This window comes from Rhinoraja longicauda, chromosome 2 (assembly GCF_053455715.1).
Source record: "Rhinoraja longicauda isolate Sanriku21f chromosome 2, sRhiLon1.1, whole genome shotgun sequence".
Lineage (NCBI taxonomy): Eukaryota > Metazoa > Chordata > Chondrichthyes > Rajiformes > Arhynchobatidae > Rhinoraja > Rhinoraja longicauda.
Genome location: NC_135954.1, coordinates 7,044,373 through 7,069,346, shown reverse-complemented (window position 1 = coordinate 7,069,346; position 24,974 = coordinate 7,044,373). Strand labels below are relative to the sequence as shown.

The window sequence follows — 24,974 nt, the reverse complement described above, 5'->3', positions numbered from 1 at the left end:
TGAGACCACACCTGGAGTACTGTGTGCAGTTTTGGTCTCCAAATTTGAGGAAGGATATTCTTGCTATTGAGGGCGTGCAGCGTAGGTTTACTAGGTTAATTCCCGGAATGGCGGGACTGTCATACGTTGAAAGACTGGAGTGACTAGGCTTGTATACACTGAAATTTAAACGGATGAGAGGGGATCTTATCGAAACGTATAAGATTATTAAGGAGTTGGACACGTTAGAGGCAGGAAACATGTTCCCAATGTTGGGGGAGTCCAGAACCAGGGGCCACAGTTTAAGAATAAGGGGTAGGCCATTTAGAACTGAGATGAGGAGAAACTTTTTCAGTCAGAGAGTTGTGAATCTGTGGAATTCTCTGCCTCAGAAGGCAGTGGAGGCCAATTCTCTGAATGCATTCAAGAGAGAGCTAGATAGAGCTCTTAAGGATAGCGGAGTCAGGGGGTATGGGGAGAAGGCAGGAATGGGGTACTGATTGAGAATGATCAGCCATGATCACATTGAATGGCGGTGCTGGCTCGAAGGGCCGAATGGCCTCCTCCTGCACCTATTGTCTATTGTCTATTGTCTATTGACTCCGGCGCTGTGAGGCAGCAACTCTACCGCTGCGCCACCGCGCCGCCCGTGATTAATATTGGTTGCAAAACACAGTTACACTCAGCTTGCAGTAATTACTCATGGTTTTGGACTCCAGATTGCAACTCAGCAACGTGACTCAATGATCTTCACTTGCTGACAACATTGTGCTCTCTTGGGACAGATAATAATATTTTTCGGAAACTTGGAAGATCGGTCAATTCAGGGAACGATGAGTAATGGAGAGATACAGTAGATACAACCATACAAACATATACAATTCTTAAGGGGTTGGAGAGGCTAGATGCGGGAAGATTGTTCCCGATGTTGGGGGAGTCCAGAACCAGGGGTCACAGCTTAAGGATAAGGGGGAAGTCTTTTAGGACCGAGATGAGAAAACATTTCTTCACACAGAGAGTGGTGAGTCTGTGGAATTCTCTGTCACAGAAGGTAGTTGAGGCCAGTTCATTGGCTATATTTAAGAGGGAGTTAGATGTGGCCCTTGTGGCTAAAGGGATCAGGGGGTATGGAGAGAAGGCAGGTACAGGCTACTGAGCTGGATGATCAGCCATGATCATATTGAATGGTGGTGCTGGCTCGAAGGGCCGAATGGCCTACTCCTGCACCTATTTTCTATGTTTCTATGTTTCTATGAAGAGATGTGAGATGTGATCTGTTTTTGGGCCCCATATCCGAGGAAGGATGTGCCAGCGTTGGAGAGGGTCCAGAGATGGTTTACGAGAAACGATCCCGGGGATGAATGGGTTAATGTTCTTCCTCTAACCCCCACAGACGAATGCACTCGCACAAACCGCGAGGGGCGATTTACAATTTCACCGAGCCAATCACCCGACAAACCTGCACGTCTTTGGAGCGCGGGAGGAAACCGGAGACCCCGGAGAAAACCCACGCGGGTCACGGGGAGAACGTACAAACTCCGTACAGACGGCACCCGTAGAAAAACATAGAAACATAGAAACAGGCTCAACCTCCACACCGACCAACATGTCCCAGCTACACTAGTCCCACCTGCTGCCCGCGTTTGGTCCATATCCCTCCAAACCTGTCCTATCAATGTACCTGTCTCAAGGTTTATTAAACGTTGGGATCGTCCCTGCCTCAACGACCTCCTCCATACGCCCACCATCCTTGGTGTAAAGATGTTACCCCTCAGATTCCTATTAACTCTTTCCCCCTTCACCTCAAACCTCTGCCCTCTGGCCCTCGGTTCCCTTGCTCTGGGCCAGAGTCCCCTACTCTGTGCGTCTACCCGGTCGGTCTTTTCCTCTCATGATTTTGTGCACCTCTATAAGATCACCCCTCATCCTCCTGCGCTCCAGGGAATAGAGTCCCAGCCTGCTCAACCTCTCCCTGGAGCTCAGATCTTCTAGCAGTGCCAACATCCCTGTAAATCTTCTCTGCACCCTTGCAGAGTTGGTGCAGGGGGGCAGGGATTCAGATTTCTGGATCATTGGGATCTCTTCCAGGGCAGGGGCGACCTGTATAATAGGGACGGGTCGCACCTAAACTGGAGGTGGGACCAACATCCGAGCGGGAAGGTTTGCTAATGTTACACGGGTGGGTTTAAACTAGATTGGCAGGGGGGTGGGACCGTGTGCAGGACTGAGGCACCTGAGAGGCTAGAGGTTAACCGCACCGCACAAGTGGAACTGACTTTTGTTTGTTTGGCTTAGTTTAGTTTAGAGATACAGCGCGGAAACAGGCCCTTCGGCCCACCGGGTCCGCGGCGACCAGCGATCCCCGCGCACTAACACCATCCGACACCCACTAGGGACAGTTTACGCTTACACCAAGCCAATTAACCTACAAACCTGTACGTCTTTGGAATATGGGAGGAAACCGAAGGGGAGAAGGCAGGAACGGGGTACTGATTGTGGATGATCAGCAATGATCACAGTGAATAGCTCAAAGGGCCGAATGGCCTCCTCCTGTACCTATTGTCTATTGAGTCGGCGAAAACCCACGCGGGTGACTGGGAGAACGTACACACTCCGTACAGACAGTGGCCCGAGTCAGGATCAAACCCAGGTCTCTGGTGATATTAGGCAGCAACTCTACCGCTGCACCACAGTGATTGGGATCATTTATCCCAATTATCTACGTGACAGTGCTTGGGATAATTGATCATCTATTATTAGTATTCTTGTTGTGAAAAGGCTGTCGGAGAGGGAGTGCAGTAAATATTGGAATGGGCGCCTTCAGAGTTGAGTATAGGAGCAAAGAGGTCCTTCTGCAGTCGTACAGGGCCCTAGTGAGACCGCACCTGGAGTACTGTGTGCAGTTTTGGTCTCCAAATTTGAGGAAGGATATTCTTGCTATTGAGGGCGTGCAGCGTAGGTTCACCAGGTTAATTCCCGGAATGGCGGGACTGTCGTATGTTGAAAGGCTGGAGCGACTAGGCTTGTATACACTGGAATTTAGAAGGATGAGAGGGGATCTTATCGAAACGTATAAGATTATTAAGGGGTAGGACGCGTTAGAGGCAGGAAACATGTTCCCAATGTTGGGGGAGTCCAGAACCAGGGGCCACAGTTTAAGAATAAGTCAAGTCAAGTCAAGTCAATTTTATTTGTATAGCACATTTAAAAACAACCCACGTTGACCAAAGTGCTGCACATCTGATTAGGTTCCTATGGAAAAAAAATGAAACATACAGTAGCATGCAAACAGTTCACAGCGCCTCCTCAATGAGCCTCAAACGCTAGGGAGTAGAAATAGGTTTTGAGCCTGGACTTAAAGGAGTGGATGGAGGGGGCAGTTCTGATGGGGAGAGGGATGCTGTTCCACAGTCTAGGAGCTGCAACCGCAAAAGCGCGGTCACCCCTGAGCTTAAGCCTAGACCGCGGGATAGTGAGATAATAAGGGGTAGGTCATTTAGAACTGAGATGAGGAAAACCCTTTTCAGTCAGAGAGTGCTGGTGCTGGCTCGAAGGGCCGAATGGCCAACTCCTGCACCTATTGTCTATTCTGCATCTATCCTGCATTAAATGAGAAATTAATCCCAACACTGAATTATGAATCCAGGAGGGGGCAGCAGAGAGCCTCACCCATCCTCAGGATGACACACACTGGTCAACCTGAGAAGCACCTTCAGTAACAGACTGGTCCCATCAAGATGCAGCACAGAACGTCACAGGAGATCCTTCTTCCCTGTGGCCATCAAACTGTACAACCCCTCCCCCTTCTGTCGTGGGGTAGACTGACTCCTCTCCCACCCCCCCTCCCCCCCTCACCACCGCCCCGCCCTCCACAAATCTTTGCACATCCCCAATCCCATCCACTCAGAAACACAGACAATAGTTGCAGGAGGAGGCCATTCGGCCCTTCGAGCCAGCACCACCATTCAATGTGATCATGGCTGATCATTCTCAATCAGTACCCCGTTCCTGCCTTCTCCCCATACCCCCTGACTCCGCTATCCTTAAGAGCTCTATCTAGCTCTCTCTTGAATGCATTCAGAGACTTGGCCTCCACTGCCTTCTGAGGCAGAGAGTTCCACAGATTTACAACTCTCTGACTGAAAAAGTTTTTCATCATCTCCGCTCTAAATGGCCTACCCCTTATTCTTAAAATGTGGCCCCTGGTTCTGGACTCCCCCAACATTGGGAACATGTTTCCTGCCTCTAGCGTGTCCAACCCCTTAATAATCTTATACGTTTCGATAAGATCCCCTCTAAATTCTGTACTCCCTCTATGGCAAGAGGGAGTACAGAACTCCTGTAAACTCATCCTTCTAAATTCCAGCATATACAAGCCTCCAGTCTTTCAACATACAACCTTCTCCCCATATCCCTTGATTCCACTCGCCCCCAGAGCTCTATCTAACTCTCTCTTAAATCCATCCAGTGATTTGGCTTCCACTGCCCTCTGTGGCAGAGAATTCCACAAATTCACAACTCTCTGGGTGAAAAAGTTTTTTCTCACCTCAGTTTTAAATGGCCTCCCCTTTATTCTTACTTTAATTTCATGTTTTAATGTATCTTCTTGTGGTTTATGACTGTTGGCAGATCAATTTCCCTCCTGGGATAAATAAAGTTCTATCGTATATCGCATTGTAACCACTGTGCACAAAAAGATCAAACATTTAGATAGACACAAAATGCTGGAGTAACTCAGCGGGACAGGCAGTGTCTCTGGGGAGAAGGAATGGGTGACGTTTCGGGTGGAGACCATTGTTCAGAAGCAGGGTCCCGACCCAAAACATCACCCACTTCCTTCTCTCCAGAGACGCTGCCTGTCCCGCTGAGTTACTCCAGCATTTTGTGTCAGTCTTCGGTTTGATCCAGCATCAGCAGTTCCTACCTACACCAGAACAAATATTGAGTGCTTTCAAAATTCCCTGTGAGCCATTGATAAGAAATATCTTGGGAGACAGCACGAAAACATCTTGCTCGGCATTAATAAGGGCGGCACAGTGGCGCAGCGGCAGAGTTGCTGCCTTACAGCGAATGCAGCGCCGGAGACCCGGGTTCCATCCCGACTACGGGCGCTGTCTGTACGGAGTTTGTACGTTCTCCCCGTGACCTGCGTGGGTTTTCTCCGAGATCTTCAGTTTCCTCCCACACTCCAAAGATGTACAGGTTTGTAGGTTAATTAGCTTGGTAAATGTAAAAATTGTTCCTAGTGTGTGTAGGGTGATGTTAATGTGTGGGGATCGCTGGGTGGCGCGGACCCGGTGGGCCGAAGGGCCTGTTTCCGCGCTGTATCTCTAAGCTAAACTAAAATTAATGTTTCGGAAGATTAATGTCACCTTCCCCTAGCTCACAATGATCTTTTCTACATTTTCCTAGATCTGCATCCCCTTTGTTGTCTTGTTTCCACACCTTACGCTTCCATATCTCTGCGTCCTCCTCTCCCCTGAATCACAATAGACAATAGGTGCAGGAGGAGGCCATTCGGCCCTTCGAGCCAGCACCGCCATTCAATGTGATCATGGTTGATTATTCTAAATCAGTACCCCGTTCCTGCCTTCTCCCCATACCCTCTGACTCCACTATCCTTAAGAGCTCTATCTAACTCTCTCTTGAATGCATTCAGAGAATTGGCCTCCGCTGCCTTCTGAGGCAGGGAATTCCACAGATTCACAACTCTCTGACTGAAAAAATGTTTCCTCATCTCAATTCTAAATGGCCTACCCCTTATTCTTAAACAGTGGCCCCTTGTTCACTGGGAACATGTTTCCTGCCTCTAACGTGTCCAACCCCTTAATAATCTTATACGTTTCGATAAGATCCCCTCTCATCCTTCTAAATTCCAGTGTATACAAGCCTAGTCGCTCCAGTCTTTCAACATATGACAGTCCCGCCATTCCGGGAATTAACCTAGTAAACCTACGCTGCACGCCCTCAATAGCACGCCCTCAGTCTGAAGAAGGGTCTCGACCCGAAACGCCACCATTTCTTCTCTCCAGAGATGCTGCCTGAGTTACTCCAGCTTTTTGTGTCTATCTTGCACAGCATTAAATGAGGTCTAGGTTTAGGTTTCTTAGTGTCACATGTACTGAGGTACAGTGTCATAGTCATGGAGTCATAGAGTGATACAGCGTGAGAACAGGCCCTTCGGCCCAACTTGCCCATACCGGCCAACATGTCCCAGCTGCACTCGTCCCACCTGCCTGCGTTTGGCCCACATCTCTCCAAACCTGTCCTATCCATGTACCTGTCATAACTGTTTCTTAAATGTTGGGATAGACCCAGCCTCAACTACCTCCTCTGGCAGCTTGTTCCATACACCCACCACCCTCTGTGTGCAAAGGTCACCCCTCAAATTCCTATTAAGTGAGAAAGTGAGAAAGCTTTGCTATCCAAAACTGATTAGATATGTACAGTACATTAACGCAATTGGCTCGAACTCAAGTACAATATATATTGCAAAGGGGGTGATTCAGATTGCAGAATATAGTTCTCAGCATTGTAGTGTAAAATCTTGTGCAAAACATAAGGTGCTGGAGGAAATCACCAAGTCAGGCAGCATCTGTGGAGGGAAATAGTTTAGTTTAGTTTTCGTTTATTTTAGAGATACAGCACGGAAACAGGCCCTTCGGCCCCACTGGGTCAGGTTGTACATTAACTCTACCCTGCACACCCTGCACACCCATTAACACTGCCCTGCACCCTAAAGAAGGGTCTCGAACCGAAACGTCAGCCATTTCCTTTCTCCAGAGTTGCTGCCTGTCCCGCTGAGTTACTCCAGCATTTTGTGCCAATTTGTTTTATTATCTCATCTATCCAGCTGTATAACAGAATTAGACAATAGATAATAGACAATAGGTGCAGGAGGAGGCCATTCGGCCCTTCGAGCCAGCACCGCCATTCAATGTGATCATGGCTGATCAGCCAAAATCAGTACCCCGTTCCTGCCCTCTCCCCATACCCCTTGACTCCGCTATCCTTAAGAGCTCTATCTAACTCTCTCTTGAAAGCATCCAGAGAATTGGCCTCCACTGCCTTCTGAGGCACAGAATTCCACAGATTTACAACTCTCTGAGTGAAAAAGTTTTTCCTCATCTCTGTTCTAAATGGCCTACCCCTTATTCTTAAAGTGTGGCCCCTGGTTCTGGACTCCCCCAACATTGGGAACATGTTTCCTGCCTCTACCATGTCCAATCCCTTAATAATCTTATATGTTTCAATAAGATCCCCTCTCATCCTTCTAAATTCCAGTGTATACAAGCTTAGTCGCTCGAGTCTTTCAACATATGACAGTCCCGCCATTCCGGGAATTAACCTAGTGAACCTACGCTGCACTCCCTCAATAGCAAGAATATCCTTCCTCAAATTTGGAGACCAAAACTGCACACAGTACTCCAGGTGTGGTCTCACTAAGGCCCTGAACAACTGCAGAAGGACCTCTTTGCTCCTATACTCAACTCCTCGTGTCATGAAGGCCAACATTCCATTGACTTTCTTCACTGCCTGCTGTACCTGCATGCTTCCTTTCAGCGACTGATGCACTAGGACACCCAGATCTCGTTGTACGTCCCCTTTTCCTTACTCAAGTCAAGTCAAGTCAAGTCAAATTTATTTGTCACATACACATACTCGATGTGCAGTGAAATGAAAGTGGCAATGCCTGCGGGTTGTGCACAAAAATAATTACAGTTACAGCATATAAATAAAGTTAATAAGTTACTAAACATAGCACAAAAAGTGTCGACAAAAATTTAGTCTCTGGGGTTATCAAAGTTGACAGTCCTGATGGCCTGTGGGAAGAAGCTCCGTCTCATCCTCTCCATTTTCACAGCGTGACAGCGGAGGCGTTTGCCTGACCGTAGCATCTGGAACAGTCCGTTACTGGGGTGGCAGGGGTCCCTCATGATCTCGCTTGCTCTGGATCTGCACCTCCTGATGTATAGGTCCTGCAGGGGGACGAGTGTAGTTCCCATGGTGCGTTCTGCCGAACGCACTACTCTCTGCAGGGCCATCCTGTCCTGGGCAGAGCTGTTCCCAAACCAGACTGTAATGTTGCCGGACAGGATGCTCTCTACAGCCCCAGAGTAGAAGCAATGAAGGATCCTCAGCGACACTCTGAATTTCCTCAGTTGTCTAAGGTGGTAAAGGCGCTGCTTAGCCTTACCCACCAGTGCGGCAATGTGCCATTCAGATAATAATCTGTCTTCCTGTTCTTCCCACCAAAGTGGATAACCTCACACTTATCCACATTAAACAGCATCTGCCATGCATCCGCCCACTCACACAATCTGTCCAAGTCACCCTGCAACCTCATAGCATCCTCCTCACAGCTCACACTGCCACCCAGCTTTGTATCATCCGCAAATTTGCTATTGTTACTTTTAATCCCTTCATCCAAGTCATTAATGTATATTGTAAATAGCTGTTCTGTTGCTATTTGCATTAATTGCTGATATCATCTAAGCAGCTCCTTAGAGCAAACACAGTTCTCATCTGGTGATATCTTCGTGAAGCAATATATCGTATGCTTGGCCGAACAGACTATATAGAGTTGGATTCCATGCCATTAAATGTCCTAATGATTTATTTTGCTCTATGAATCTGAATGGCCCCTGTTTGTGCAGTTCCACACATTGAAACGTATTTCATTGTTTTTGGACAATAACTTCCATTCTTATGTTCTTTTATGCATCTTGTTTAACCGGAAGATCAAACAAGCTTTGTTTGGTTTAGAGATACTGCATGGAAACAGGTCTTTCAGCCCAGCGAGTCCACGCCGACCATCGATCGCCCGTTCGCACCAGTTCTGCGTCGAGCCACTTTCTCGTCCACTCCCGGCACACCAGGGACAATCTTTTAACGCTGGCCAATTAACCCACAAACCACTCACGTCTCTGAGATGCGGGAGGAAACCGGAACGCCCGGGGGAAACCCGTGTGATCACAGGGAGAACGAGCACACATAGAAACATAGAAACATAGAAAATAGGTGCAGGAGTAGGCCATTCGGCCCTTCGAGCCTGCACCGCCATTCAATATGATCATGGCTGATCATCCAACTCAGTATCCCGTACCTGCCTTCTCTCCATACCCCCTGATCCCTTTAGCCACAAGGGCCACATCTAATTCCCTCTTAAATATAGCCAATGAACTGGCCTCAACTACCTTCTGTGGCAGAGAATTCCACAGATTCACCACTCTCTGTGTGAAGAAAAACTTTCTCATCTCAGTCCTAAAAGACTTCACCCTTATCCTTAAACTTTGAGGATTAAGCACGCATTGAGTGGCCGAGGTCAGGATCGAACCCGGGGTCTCTGACGCTGAGGGGCTCTACCGGCTGCTCCACTGGCTGCACCTCACACCCACCATCCTCATCTCTGGGCCACCTGTGCGTCGGGGAGTGGGTAGAGCACAGGTTGGGGTTGCTCCTGGGCCTGGCCAAGCTGGCCATCCGTGAGTCACGGTGCCTGGCGGAAGGGGGCTATGCCCGGGCCGGCTGCCCGCCCTTTAGCGGGGTCACGTCCGCACCCGGGTGTCCCTCGAAAAGGAACACGTGGTGCCCACGGGCACCATGGTGGCGTTCCGTGACCGCTGGGCACCGCTGGGGGTCGAATGCCTCCTGGACCAGCATTTAATGGTATGGTACTTTGGTATGGTATTTGTCTCATGTACCGAGGTGAAGAAAAACTTTTTCAGTCAGAGGGTTGTGAATCTGTGGAATTCTCTGCCTCAGAGGGCAGTGGAGGCCAATTCTCTGAATGCATTCAAGAGAGAGCTAGATAGAGCTCTTAATGATAGCGGAGTCAGGGGGTATGGGGAGAAGGCAGGAACGGGGTACTGATTGTGGATGATCAGCCACCATCACATTGAATGGCGGTGCTGGCTCGAAGGGCCAAATGGCCTCCTCCTGCACCTATTGTCTATTGTCTATTGAAATTGAAGATTGGTACAAAATGCTGGAGTCACTCAGCGGGACGGGCAGCATCTCTGGGGAAAAGGAATGGGTGACGTAGAATGGGAAAGATAGAATGGGAGACGTCACCCATTCCTTCTCTCCAGAGATGCTGCCTGTCCCGCTGAGTTACTCCGGCATTTTGTGAATAACCTCTCAAAAAAATTAGTATTTAATACTTAGTATTTAGAATATTTGATGATTTTTGTACTTGATGGTGGGTTTGTTGGTATTGTTTTTATAAATATTATTGTTGTAAATAATTGAATACATTTATTTTTGGTTAAAAAACTGTGCCGCATATTTGATAACCAATTCATAGAAACATAGAAAATAGGTGCAGGAGGAGGCCATTCGGCCCTTCGAGCCACCCCGGGGTCCCAGCACCGAGCCTTGCGGCACCCCACTAGTCACTGCCTGCCATTCCGAAAAGGACCCATTAATTCCTGCTCTTTGCTTCCTGTCTGCCAACCAGTTCTCTGTCCATGTCAATACCCTGCCCCCTATACCATGTGCTCTAATTTTGCACACTAATCTCTTGTGTGGGACCTTGTCAAAGGCTTTCTGAAAGTCCAGATACAGCACATCCACTGGCTCTCCCTTACCCATTCTACTTGTTACATCCTCAAAGAATTCCAGAAGATTAGTCAAGCATGATTGCCCCTTTGTAAATCCTTGCTGACTTTGACCGATCCTGTCACTGCTTTCCAAATGCGTTGCTATAACATCTTTAACAATCGACTCCAGCATCTTCCCCACTACCGATGTAGGGCTAACTGGTCTATAATTCCCTGTTTTCTCTCTCCCTCCTTTCTTAAAAAGTGGGGTTACATTCGCTTCCCTCCACAGGAACTGATCCAGTGTCGAGAGAACATTGGAAAATGATCACCAATGCATCCACGATTTCTAGGGCCACCTCCTTGAGTACTCTGGGATGCAGCCCATCAGGCCCTGGGGATTTATCTGCCTTCAGTCCCAACAGTTTACCTAACACCATTTCCTGACCAATGTGGATTCCCTTCAGTTCCTCCCTCCTACTAGATCCTCGATCCCCTAGTATTTCTGGGAGATTGTTTGTGTCTTCCTTAGTGAAGACAGAACCAAAGTACTCGTTTAACCGTTCTGCCATTTTCTTGTTTCCCATCATATATTCACCTGTCTCTGACTGTAAGGGACCTACATTTGTCTTCACTAATCGTTTCCTTTTTACACATCTAAAGAAGCTTTTTGAGTCAGTTTTTATAAAACCTACTCATTCCTTCGTAGAGTCACCACCCATGGTCAGGATCAGCTTGTACTCGCTGGAATTTAGAAGATTGAGGGGGAATCTTATAGAAATGTACACAATTCTTAAGGGGTTGGACAGGCTAGATGCGGGAAGATTGTTCCCGATGTTGGGGAAGTCCAGAACAAGGGGGTCATAGTTTAAGGATAAGGGGGAAGTCTTTTAGGACCGAGATGAGAACTTTTTTTTCACACAGAGAGTGGTGAATCTGTGGAATTCTCTGCCACAGAAGGTAGTTGAGGCCAGTTCATTGGCTATATTTAAGAGGGAGTTAGATGTGGCCCTTGTGGCTAAAGGGATCAGGGGGTATGGAGAGAAGGCAGGTACGGGTCACTGAGTTGGATGATCAGCCATGATCAGATTGAATGGCGGTGCAGGCTCGAAGGGCCGAATGGCCTACTCCTGCACCTATTTTCTATGTTTCTATGTTTCTATGTTTTGGTCTCCCACTCAATGCGTGCTTTTGTGAGAATGATACTGAGTGGAACGTATCATTAATTGGCGATGAGGATGGGATATGTAAACTTTGATTTGGATTTAATTGGATACAAAATAATGCACATTTTTGGACTTACTTAAATCGGGTTTTGTTATAGAAAATACTTTGGAAACATAACGGATAAAGATCATTATGATTTTTTAAAAAGTATCACAATTCTAAAGGGGGAGATATGTGATGTATATATGCAACAATATGGTAAAGTTGCTATGTGATGTATACATTCATATCTCCCCCCTTATACATCACATAGCAGCTTTACCATACTGTTGCATGTATACATCACAGGCAGCAACTCTACCGCTGCGCCACCGCGCCGCCCGTGATTAATATTGGTTGCAAAACACGGTTACACTCAGCTTGCAGTAATTACTCACGTGTTTTGGACTCCAGAGTGCAACTCAGCAACGTGGCTCAATGATCTTCACTGGCTGACAACATTGTACTCTCTCGGGACAGGTAATAATACTTTTTGGAAGCTTGGAAGATCGGTCAATTCAGGGAACAAAGAGCAATGGAGAGATACAGTAGATACAACCATGAAGAGATGTGAGCTGTTTTTGGGCCCCGTATCCGAGGAAGGATGTGCTGGCGTTGGAGAGGGTCAAGAGATGGTTTACGAGAAACGATAGACAATAGACAATAGGTGTAGGAGTAGGCCATTCAGCCCTTCGAGCCAGCACCGCCATTCAATGCGATCATGGCTGATCACTCTCAATCAGTACCCCGTTCCTGCCTTCTCCCCATACCCCCTCACTGCGCTATCCTTAAGAGCTCTATCCAGCTCTCTCTTGAAAGCATCCAACGAACTGGCCTCCACTGCCTTCTGAGGCAGAGAATTCCACACCTTCACCACTCTCTGACTGAAAAAGTTCTTCCTCATCTCCGTTCTAAATGGCCTACCCCTTATTCTTAAACTGTGGCCCCTTGTTCTGGACTCCCCCAACATTGGGAAGATGTTTCCTGCCTCTAATGTGTCCAATCCCCTAATTATCTTATATGTTTCAATAAGATCCCCCCTCATCCTTCTAAATTCCAGTGTATACAAGTCTAATTGCTCCAGCCTTTCAACATACGACAGTCCCGCCATCCCGGGGATGAATGGGTCAATGTTCTTCCTCTAACCCCACAGACGAATGCACTGGCGCAAACCACGAGGGGCGATTTACAATTTCACCGAGCCAATTATCCTGCACGTCTTTGGAGTGTGGGAGGAAACCGGAGCTCCCGGAGAAAACCCACGCAGGTCACGGGGAGAACGTACAAACTCCGTACAGACGGAACCACTAGTCGGGGTTGAACCTGGGACTCTGGCGCTGTGAGGCAGCAACTCTACCGCTGCGCCACCGTGCCACCCTGATCCCAAATCATTTTCCCAGTTCAGCATTTTTTAGGACTTTGTGTTGGAGTGTTCCTCTGCTGGAGAAAACAAGAGTGATGGAGTGGTACAGAGTCTTTGAAATGATAACCGTTCAATATTTCAATGATACTTTATTGTCACGTAACTCGGCACAGTGGAATTCCTGTTTTGCATAAAGTACTTACTGTACATAAGCACAATCATACTCAAGTACCAAGTGTGCAGGATTAGAAGATTACACTGAGGACTGAAGAATGGTCTCGACCCGAAACGTCACCCATTCCTTCTCTCCAGAGATGCTGCCTGTCCCGCTGAGTTACTCCAGCATTTTGTGTCTACAACACTGACTTAATAGTTTAGTTCTATTAGCGTCATAGAGTCATAAAGTGATACAGTGTGGAAACAGGCCCTTCGGCCCACCTTACCCACACCGACCAACATGCCCCAGCTACACTAGTCCCACCTGCCTGCATTTGGTCCATATTCCTCCAAACCTCTCCTATCCATGTACCTGTCTAACTGTTTTTTAAACGTTGAGATAGTCCCTGCCTCAACCACCTCCTCTGGCAGCTCGTTCCATTCACCCACCACCCTTTGTGTGAAAACGTTACCCCTCAGATTCCTATTAAAACTTTTCCCCTTCATCTTAATCCTATGTCCTCTGGTCCTCGATTCCCCTACTCTGGGCAAGAGACTCTGTGCATCTACCCGATCTATTCCTCTCATGATTTTGTACACCTCTATAAGATCCCCCCTCATCCTCCTGCGCTCCAGGAAATAGAGTCCCAGCCTGCTCAACCCCTCCCTATAGCTCACACCCTCATCGGTCTCACCAATGTCTTATACAACTGCAACATGACCTCCCAACTTCTATACTCAATACGCTGACTGATGAAGGCCAAAGTGCCAAAAGCCTTTTTGACCACCTTATCTACCTGTGACTCGACCAAACAAGGAACCATGCACCTGTACTCCTAGATCCCTCTGCTCCACAACACTACCCAGAGGCCTACCATTCACTGTGTAGGTCCTGCCCTTGTTCGACGTTGCAAAATCCAACACCTCACACTTCTCTGTATTAAATTCCATCAGCCATTCCTATTCCCACCTGGCCAATCTTTCCAGATCCTGCTGCAATCGTTCACAACCATCTTCACTATCTGCAAAACCACTAACTTTTGTATCATCAGCAAACTTGCTAATCTTGCCCTGTGTGTTCTCATCCAAATCATTGATGTAGATGACAAACAGTAATGGGTCCAGCACTGAACCCTGAGGCACACCACTAGTCACAGGCCTCATCAAGGATAGCGGAGTCAGGGGGTATGGGGAGAAGGCAGGAACGGGGTACTGATTGAGAATGATCAGCCATGATCACATTGAATGGCCGTGCTGGCTCGAAGGGCCGAATGGCCTCCTCCTGCACCTATTGTCTATTGCCTCCAGTCTGAGAAGCAACCTTCCACCATCACCCTCTGCTTCCTTCCATGGAGCCAATTTGCTATCCACTCAGCTATCTCTCCTAGGATCCCATGCGATCTAACCTTCCAGAGCAGCCTACCATGCAGAACCTTGTCATTCTACACAATAGGGCAAGTTTTACAGAGGTCAATTAACCTGTACATCATAGAGTGATACAGTGTGAAAACAGGTAATTCGGCCCAACTTGCCCACATTGGCCAACATGTCCCAGCTACACTAGTCCCACCTCCCTGCGTTTGGTCCATATCCCTCCAAACCTGTCCTATCCATGTACCTGGCTCACTGTTTCTTAAATGTTGGGATAGTCCCAGCCTCAACTACCTCCTCTGGCAAACACGTACAGGGTGAAAACATTACCCCTCAGTTTCCTATTAAATCTTTTCCCCTTCACCATAAACCTATGTCTTCTGGTCCTCGATTCCCCTTCTCTGGGCAAGAGACTCTGTGCATCTACCCGATCTATTCCTCTCATGATTTTGTGCACCTCTATAAGATCTCCCCTCATCCTCCTGCGCTCCAAGGAATAGACACCCTGCCTACTCAACCTCTCCCTACAGCTCACACCCTCTAGTCCTGGCAACATTCTCATAAATCTTCTCTGCACCCTTTCATGCTTGACAACATCTTTCGGATAACACGTTGCCCAGAATTGAATACAATACTCTAAATGCGGCCTCACCAAAGTCTTAGACTGCAACATGACCTCCTAACTTCTCAATACTGTATCGAAAGCCTTTTTGACCACCTTATCCACCTGCAACTCGACCTTCAAGGAACCATGCACCTGCACTCCTAGATCCCTCTGCTCCACAACACTCTTCCATTCGCTGTGTAGGTCCTGCCCCATGTTAGTCTTCCCAAAATGCAACACCTCACATTTCTCTGTACTTTTGGAGATACAGTGTGGAACAGGCCCTTCGGCCCACCGAGTCCGTGCCGACCAGCGGTCACTTCGTACACTAGCACTATTCCACACTAGGGATAATTTACACACCTAATTGACCTTCAAACGTGCACGTCTTTGGAATGCGGGAGGAAACCGGAGCGCCCGGTGAAAACCCACGCAGGTCACGGAGAGAAGGCACAAAGCACCCATAGTCAGGATGGAACCCGGGTCTCTGGCGCCGTGAGACACCAGCTGTGTGCCAACGTGCCGCCCCAACTCAATACTTTGATTGATGAAGGCCAATGTGCCGAGAGACGTTTTAAACACGCCTGTGAGGCCACTTTCAAGGAAGTCAGTTGGGACTAGTGTAGGTGGGGCATGTCGGTCGGGGCGGGCAAGATGGGCCGAAGGGCCTGTTTCCGCGCTGTGTGACTCCGGGACCCCCTGTTCTTACATACGCTGCACCAGTTGAAGGAACCGGCATTTGTGCGGATAGTTCCATCCCAACAGGATGTTTATGTCACACCGCGAATGGACCGTGCCAGCGCACCTGATTGCCGGGTCTCCCGTGGATCTGACCCTTCCATCGGCCGAGCCCACTTCACAACCCCCCGAACGTGAGATCTGATCAGCGGTTTATCACGCTGGGTAATCAAAGGCCCAGCTGGCCACGGGGGGGATTAACCCAGTCTGGAGATTAATTAGCCGCGCGGCGGGTGAGAGGCAGCTGATGTAAACGCACATTGGCGTTGATGGCAGCTCTCACGGACACACACACACACGAGGCAATTAAAGGCAATGCAGCAAAACCTCTTGACGCTTGGCTTGGCTGCAGTGCGCGTGACATTGAGATTTAGACTTCACCGATGTGGCACGGAAACGGACCCTTCGGCCCGCCGGGTCCACGCTGACCAGCGATCACCCTGTACACCAGCACTATCCTACACACACACGCACACACACACGCACACGCACGCACGCACGCACACGCGCACACACGCGCACACACGCGCAAACACACACACGCGCACACACGCACGCACACACAAGACGGTGTAATCTCGACCTGACTCGACATTGTCGTGTTCATTGTCGTAGGGAAAAATAAAATTTTGGCGATCTGCTACGACTTTGACAGTCACCGGCAGTCGCCTTAAAATCGCCTAAAGTGGGACAGGCTCTTTAGATGAAGGGATTAAAAGTACCATTAGCAAATTTGCAGATGACACAAAGCTGGGTGGTAGTGTGAACTGTGAGGAAGATGCTATGAGGATGCAGGGTGACATGGACAGGTTGTGTAAATGGGCAGATGTATGGCAGATGCAGTTTTCCACTTTGGTGGCAAGAACAATAAAGGCAGATTATTATCTGAACGGTGTCAGATTTGAAAAAGGGGACCTACAACGAGATCTAGGTGTCCTAATGCATCAGTCACTGAAAGTAAGCATGCAGGTACAGCAGGCAGTGAAGATAGCTAACTGGCCCACTTTTGGCCTTCATAACAAGAGGAGTTGAGTATAGGAGTAAAGAGGTCCTTCTGCAGTTGGCCCTGGTGAGACCGCGCCTGGAGTATGTTGTGATATTGCTGGGACTACTTTGTGTATCCAAGGACTACTTTGTATGCCTGTGTATATAAGTGATTGGTGTGATTAGGCGGTCACTCTGGATCCAGGCGGCCTTGGAATAAACAGCCTGGAGTTAAGCTCCACCATGATAACATCATAAACATGTGTACACGTGGTCCTTCCAGAGTCACAACAAAGGTACAACAGGTACCGGACCACGAAGGACAACATGGTGGCAGCGGTTTGGGTGTTTAGCCTAGAAAAGGAAAACAACAAAAAACCCCAAGAAACAAAGTTAACAAGTGCGTAAAAAAGAAAGAAAAAAAAGAAGGTTAACAAAAAGGAACCCAGCAAAATGGTTAACAGGAAGATAAGGTAGAGCCCTGAAGAACGAAAAAAGTGTCCCGCTCGGTAAGGGGCCAATATATGTAGGTATACTTACCTGCTCAGTAGTCAGCGGCTAGCTGCCGACGTGACTCACGCTGTAAGCTGCTGAGGGCGGGCGGTGTGTGAAGGGAAGGCCCACATCGCACCCCAGCACCTGTGCAGGCCCGAGATTGGGAGCCTGCGACTGCATCGCGGGGGAGAGACCGGAGGCGACCGGGAGACCCGACACCCACGGAGGTGTGCGGCAACCGGGGAAGACCGACACCCACGGAGGTGTGCGGCGACTGGAGGGACCGACCACCCGCGGAGGTGCGGCGGCCGGTAAAGGCCGAGGCACTACATACTCACCCAGGCGCATCGACCGTAGAGTCGGGACGGCCCTGGGCCCGAGGCAGAGGCAGCGGCAGCGCGTTGGAATTGCGCGGCAGCTGCCGGGAGCACCTGTGGGCGGGGCTGGGGAGCACCTGTGGGCGGGGCTGGGGAGCACCTGTGGGCGGGGCTGGGGAGCACCTGTGGGCGGTGCCGGGGAGCACCTGTGGGCGGGGCCGGGGAGCACCTGTGGGCGGGGCCAGCGCGCAGCAGCAGCGCATTCGAAAAGTTGAGCGGCCGCTGCCGGGGAGCACCTGTGGGCGGGGCCAGCGCGCACTGCAGAGGAGGCGCGATCGCACTGCGATTCCAGCAGTGGGAGCCCAGCAGTGGGAGCCCAGCAGTGGGAGCCCAGCAGTGGGAGCCCAGCAGTGGGAGCCCAGCAGTGGGAGCCCAGCAGTGGGAGCCCAGCAGTGCCAGCCCAGCAGTGCCAGCCCAGCAGTGGGAGCCCAGCAGTGGGAGCCCAGCAGTGGGAGCCCAGCAGTGCCAGCCCAGCAGTGCCAGCCCAGCAGTGCCAGCCCAGCAGCGGGAGCCCAGCAGCGGGAGCCCAGCAGTGCCAGCCCAGCAGTGCCAGCCCAGCAGTGCCAGCCCAGCAGTGGGAGCCCAGCAGTGGGAGCCCAGCAGTGGGAGCCCAGCAGTGCCAGCCCAGCAGCGGGAGCCCAGCAGCGGGAGCCCAGCAGTGCCAGCCCAGCAGTGCCAGCCCAGCAGTGGGAGCCCAGCAGTGCCAGCCCAGCAGTGAGAGCCCAGCAGTGCCAGCCCAGCAGTGCCAGCCCAGCAGTGCCAGCCCAGCAGTGCCAGCCCAGCAGCGGGAGCCCAGCAGTGGGAGCCCAGCAGCGCCAGCCCAGCAGTGCCAGCCCAGCAGTGCCAGCCCAGCAGTGCCAGCCCAGCAGTGCCAGCCCAGCAGCGCCAGCCCAGCAGTGCCAGCCCAGCAGTGCCAGCCCAGCAGTGCCAGCCCAGCAGTGCCAGCCCAGCAGCGCCAGCCCAGCAGTGCCAGCCCAGCAGTGCCAGCCCAGCAGTGAGAGCCCAGCAGTGCCAGCCCAGCAGTGCCAGCCCAGCAGTGCCAGCCCAGCAGTGGGAGCCCAGCAGTGCCAGCCCAGCAGTGGGAGCCCAGCAGTGCCAGCCCAGCAGTGCCAGCACAGCAGTGCCAGCCCAGCAGTGCCAGCCCAGCAGCGGGAGCCCAGCAGTGGGAGCCCAGCAGCGCCAGCCCAGCAGCGCCAGCCCAGCAGTGAGAGCCCAGCAGTGCCAGCCCAGCAGTGCCAGCCCAGCAGTGCCAGCCCAGCAGTGCCAGCCCAGCAGTGGGAGCCCAGCAGTGCCAGCCCAGCAGTGCCAGCCCAGCAGTGCCAGCCCAGCAGTGCCAGCCCAGCAGTGCCAGCCCAGCAGTGGGAGCCCAGCAGTGGCAGCCCAGCAGTGGGAGCCCAGCAGTGGGAGCCCAGCAGTGGGAGCCCAGCAGTGCCAGCCCAGCAGTGCCAGCCCAGCAGTGCCAGCCCAGCAGTGCCAGCCCAGCTGTGCCAACCCAGCAGTGCCAGCCCAGCAGTGCCAGCCCAGCTGTGGGAGCCCAGCAGTGCCAGCCCAGCAGTGGGAGCCCAGCAGTGCCAGCCCAGCAGTGCCAGCCCAGCAGTGCCAGCCCAGCAGTGCCAGCCCAGCAGTGCCAGCCCAGCAGTGGGAGCCCAGCAGCGCCAGCCCAGCAGTGCCAGCCCAGCAGTGCCAACCCAGCTGTGCCAGCCCAGCAGTGCCAGCCCAGCAGTGCCAGCCCAGCAGTGCCAGCCCAGCAGTGGCAGCCCAGCAGTGCCAGCCCAGCAGTGGGAGCCCAGCAGTGGGAGCCCAGCAGTGCCAGCCCAGCAGTGGCAGCCCAGCAGTGGGAGCCCAGCAGTGCCAGCCCAGCAGTGGGAGCCCAGCAGTGCCAGCCCAGCAGTGGGAGCCCAGCAGTGCCAGCCTAGCAGTGGGAGCCCAGCAATGGGAGCCCAGCAGTGCCAGCCCAGCAGTGGGAGCCCAGCAGTGGGAGCCCAGCAGTGCCAGCCCAGCAGTGGGAGCCCAGCAGTGGGAGCCAAATCATGGTGGTGGAGCATCTAGAGCCTACACTACGTTTGATCTACACAGCACGTTTTCTCGAGGGGAAGATATGGAACAAAATGAATATTTTGTGTTTAATGACCTGTGTAGTGATCTGTGTACTGAAACCTTAATGTATTATATTTGATGCTTTTGTATATATGAATATATCTGTGGAGTGACCACACGGAGTGAGTAACCACCCAGAGTGAGTGACCACACGGAGTGAGTGACCACACGGAGATGAGTGACCACACGGAGATGAGTGACCACACGGAGATGAGTGACCACCCAGAGTGAGTGACCACCCAGAGTGAGTGACCACCCAGAGTGAGTGACCACACGGAGATGAGTGACCACACGGAGATGAGTGACCACACGGAGTGAGTGACCACCCGGAGATGGGTGAAATTCCGCAGAGGAGTGACCACCATGATGGCGAAAAAAAGCAATTGTGTTTAATTGTGTTATTGGTTTTGTTTGCAAAAAGCAATGATGTTTTGGTTTTGTTTGTTAAATATATTTTAGCCCTCGAATGGTAAAGAAAACAATTTTATATAAGACAAGGGGGATGTTGTAATATATAAGACAAGGGGGATGTTGTGATATTGCTGGGACTACTTTGTGTGTCCAAGGACTACTTTGTATGCCTGTATATAAGTGATGGGTGTGATTAGGCGGTCACTCTGGGTGCACTCTGGATGCAGGTGGCCAAGGAATAAACAGCCTGGAGTTGAGCTCCAGCATTGTAACCTTTTATACACGTGTACTTGTGGTTCGTCCAGAGTCACTAAAGGTACAACAGGTACCGGACCACGAAGTACAACAGAGTATTGTGTGCAATTTTGGTCTCCTAATTTGAGGAAGGACATTATTGCTATTGAGGGCGTGCAGTGCAGATTCACCAGGTTAATTTCCGGGATGGCGGGACTGTCGTATGTTGAAAGAATGGAGTGACTGGGCTTGTATACACTGGAGTTTAGAAGGATGAGAGGGGATCTTATAGAAACATATAAAATTATAAAAGGACTGGACAAGCTAGATGCAGGAAAAATGTTCCCAATGTTGGGCGAGTCCAGAACCAGGGGCCAGTCTTAGAATAAAGAATAAATGTCCTTCCTCAAATTAAGAGAGAGCTGGATAGAGCTCTTAAGGATAGCGGAGTCAGGGGGTATAGGGAGAAGGCAGGAATGGGGTACTGATTGAGAATGATCAGCCATGATCACATTGAATGGCGGTGCTGGCTCGAAGGGCCGAATGGCTCCTCCTGCACCTATTGTCTATTGTCTATTGACGTGAGGCAGGAATTTCACTCAGTATTCCAAGGGGTTGGAAAATTGAAAGGCCGGCAAGTGAAGTTAGCCATTGATGAAACCGTTAAGCCGAGAGCACAACCAGTGCGGAGAACGCCATTTGGACTTCGTGGGAAAGTAGAAGCTAAAATCAAGGAGTTGATTGATCGGGACATTATTGAGCCAGTTGAACGTTCAACACCATGGGTGAGTCCAGTAGTGATAGTGCCGAAACCCAATAATGATATCAGACTGTGCGTGGATATGAGGAGAGCCAACGAAGCAATAATCAGAGAAAGACACCCAATTCCGACGATCGATGAGGGGCTCCAAGAGTTATCAACCAGTGAAGTGTTCTCCAAAATTGATCTCCAGTGGGGATATCACCAATTGGAATTACATCCAGAGTCAAGAGAGGTGACAACATTTGTCACTCACTGTGGATTATACCGGTACAAAAGACTGACGTTTGGAATCAATACCGCCCCTGAGATCTATCAGTCCGAAATCCACAGAGTGATCCAGGGTGTACCAGGAGCAGCAAACATACCTGATGACACCATCGTCCACAGTGAGGAGCACGATAGGAGGTTGAAGCTAGTATTGACAAAACTTCAAGAAGCAGGACCCACTGTGAATGAAGACAAGTGCAAGTTTGGCGTCTCTGAGATGGATTTCACGGGACACAGACTCACAAGTGAAGGGCTGATCCCGGCAAAGGCTAAAGTCACCAGAACCAATTGGAAGTTCAAAGTTACCAACAGGACCATGGGTTGACGTAGCTGTCGACTTTCTTGGACCACTTCCAACAGGTGAATCAATTATGGTAGTGGTAGACAACTACAGCAGGTAGACAATAGACAATAGACAATAGATGCAGGAGGAGGCCATTCGGCCCTTCGAGCCAGCACCCCCATTCAATGTGATCGTGGCTGATCATTCTCAATCAGTACCCCATTCCTGCCTTCTCCCCATACCTCCTGACTCCGCTATCCTTAAGAGCTCTATCCAGCTCTCTCTTGAATGCATTCAGAGAATTGGCCTCCACTGCCTTCTGAGGTAGAGAATTCCACAGATTTACAACTCTCTGACTGAAAAAGTTTTTCCTCATCTCCGTTCTAAATGACCAACCCCTTATTCTTAAACTGTGGCCCCTTGTTCTGGATTCCCCCAACATTGGGAACATGTTTCCTGCCTCTATCGAGGATGACAATCAAGTCTCCAGAAGGTGTTATCCACAAGAGGAATGTATCGAGTGTAAAAAAGTGCATGTCGAGAGACACTCGAATCGAGGGGGGGGGGGGGGGGGGGTGGGCGGGGGGGGCAAAGTCCACCGAGAGCCACCGATTCAGAGGGGCCAGACGACATCCCTGAGGTGGTGGCCGGTGTTTCTGAGCCGACCAGCATTCCTGAGGTGGTGACCAGAGTTCCAGAGGCAGGTCACTGCGACGCAGGTGGCGAGCAGAGACAATGTCTGGGTGACCTCACCTTGGCAGATTCAACAGGCTCTGATGTTCTTGTGCCAGCTGGTAGACCACGATGTGAAAGGAGAGTTCCCAAAAGATACGACGATTTTGTGTTATAGACTATAGTTATAGTTTTGTAAGAAAATAACTGCAGATGCTGGTACAAATGGAAGGTGTTTATTTCACAAAATGCTGGGGTAACTCAGCAGGTCAGGCAGCATCTCAGGAGAGAAGGAATGGGTGACGTTTCGGGTCGAGACTGCAGACTGAAGAAGGGCCTCGACCCGAAACGTCGCCCATTCCTTCTCTCTTGAGATGCTGCCTGACCTGCTGAGTTACCCCAGCATTTTGTGAAATAAACACCTTCCATTTGTGAATATTACCCCAACATTTTGTGAATGGTTATAGTTTTGTTTAGTAATTATATGACATTTGTTTAGAGGCTAAAGGTAGCTTACAAGTCATTATTTGTATTAAGGGGAAAAAAATCTTTAAGAGTAAAGAATTGTTTAATCGGGGGAAAGAACACAGCAATTAAAAGTTTGATTCAGGTGAAGGAGGGATGTCATGACGATGAGTCACGATGATGACATGCAAATATCGTGACCTGTGTATCAGGTGACTGGAGGTATCGCAAAATGCAGGAGTAACTCAGCGGGTCAGGCAGCATCTCGGAGAGAGGGAATGGGTGACGTTTCGGGTCGAGACCCTTCTTCAGACTGGGTCAAAACGTGGTCGTAGAGTTGGAGGGCAGGGGGAATCACAGAAGGGGTGCAGCCAGAGAGCTTGTTGCTAAACTCTGAAGAAGGGTCTCCCATTCCCTCTCTCCTAGGTGCTGCCTGACCCGCTGAGTAACTCCAGCATTTTGTGATACCTTCGATTTGTACCAGCATCTGCAGTTATTTTCCTGCACTAGGTGACTGGAGACTGGTAAGGTGGCTAGCTGTGTACTGCAAGGCCGGAGGTTGCAGTCAGGAAAGACAATAAACATAGAAACTAAGTAATATAACTTATACAGATTGTGTCTGCATTATTATTGTGCAGGGAGTGCAGCGTAGGTTTACTAGGTTAATTCCCGGAATGGCGGGACTGTCGTATGTTGAAAGACTGGAGCGACTAAACTTGTATACACTGGAATTTAGAAGGATGAGAGGGGATCTTATCGAAACATATAAGATTATTAAGGGGTTGGACACGTTAGAGGCAGGAAACATGTTCCCAATGTTGGGGGACTCCAGAACAAGGGGCCACAGTTTAAGAATAAGGGGTGGGCCATTTAGAACGGAGATGAGGAAAAACCTTTTTCAGTCAGAGAGTTGTGAATCTGTGGAATTCTCTGCCTCAGAAGGCAGTGGAGGCCAATTCTCTGAATGCATTCGAGAGAGAGCTAGATAGAGCTCTTAAGGATAGCGGAGTCAGGGGGTACGGGGAGAAGGCAGGAACGGGGTACTGATTGTGGATGATCAGCCATGGTCACATTGAATGGTGGTGCTGGCTCGAAGGGCTGAATGGCCTCCTCCTGCACCTATTGTCTATTGTCTATTGTCTATCTGAGGCGGAGATGTGACAGGACCCAGCACCGAGCCTTGCGGCACCCAACTAGTCACTGCCTGTACTGCTGTAACATCTTGAACAATCAACTCCAGCATCTTCCTCACCACCGATGTAAGGCTAACTGGTCTGTAATTCCCCGTTTGCTTTCTCCCTCCTTTCTTAAAAAGTGGGGTTACGTTGGCTACCCTCCAGTCCACAGGAACTGATCCAGAGTCGAGAGAACGTTGGAAATTGATCACCAATTTAGTCTGAGGAAGAGACTCGACCCGAAACGTCACCCATTCCTTCTCTCTAGAGATGCTGCCCGACCCGCTGAGTTACTCCAGCATTTTGTGTCTATCTATTGATGGATTTAGTGTCTGAACTATACTCTGGGAAATTGACATCAATGGTGGTCATTACGTTTGGCTGAAAATAGGATGGATGTGAGAATTGTTATGAATGGTGGTGATTTAGACACACACACCACTGCAGTTTGCACCGTCCGTGAAATCCAATGGGCTGGTGGAATGGTGACACGAGAAACTGCAGATGCTGTGCATCTGTAGAAGTTTGTGAGGATGCTGGCGTTCATGCCAAACTTCCTCAGTCTTCTCGGGAAAAAGAGCCGCTGGCGGGCCTTCTTTGTTATTGTGTCCGTGTGCAGTGTCCAGGAAAGGTCCTCAGTGATGTGCACACTGAGGAACTTAAAGCTGCTGAGCCTTTCAACCTCAGCATCACCGATGTGGATGGGGAGGTGTCCATGCAGGTTTGTCGGTCAATTAGCTTCTGCAAATCTACCCTTATATGTGTAGGATGGAGCTGGTGAACGGGGGGAGGG

At 50.2% G+C, this 24,974-nt stretch overlaps 1 protein-coding gene across 1 annotated transcript in view; it reads left to right on the top strand.

The window, feature by feature from the left end:
* Positions 1-5,146: 5,146 nt before the first annotated feature.
* LOC144601968 (Y+L amino acid transporter 2-like) overlaps positions 5,147-24,974 on the top strand; it is an 85,611-nt gene continuing 65,783 nt past the window's right edge. The window contains exon 1 of the mRNA XM_078414649.1: positions 5,147-5,181. The gene's annotated coding sequence lies outside the window, so the exon portion shown is untranslated. The remainder of the gene's footprint in view (positions 5,182-24,974) is intronic.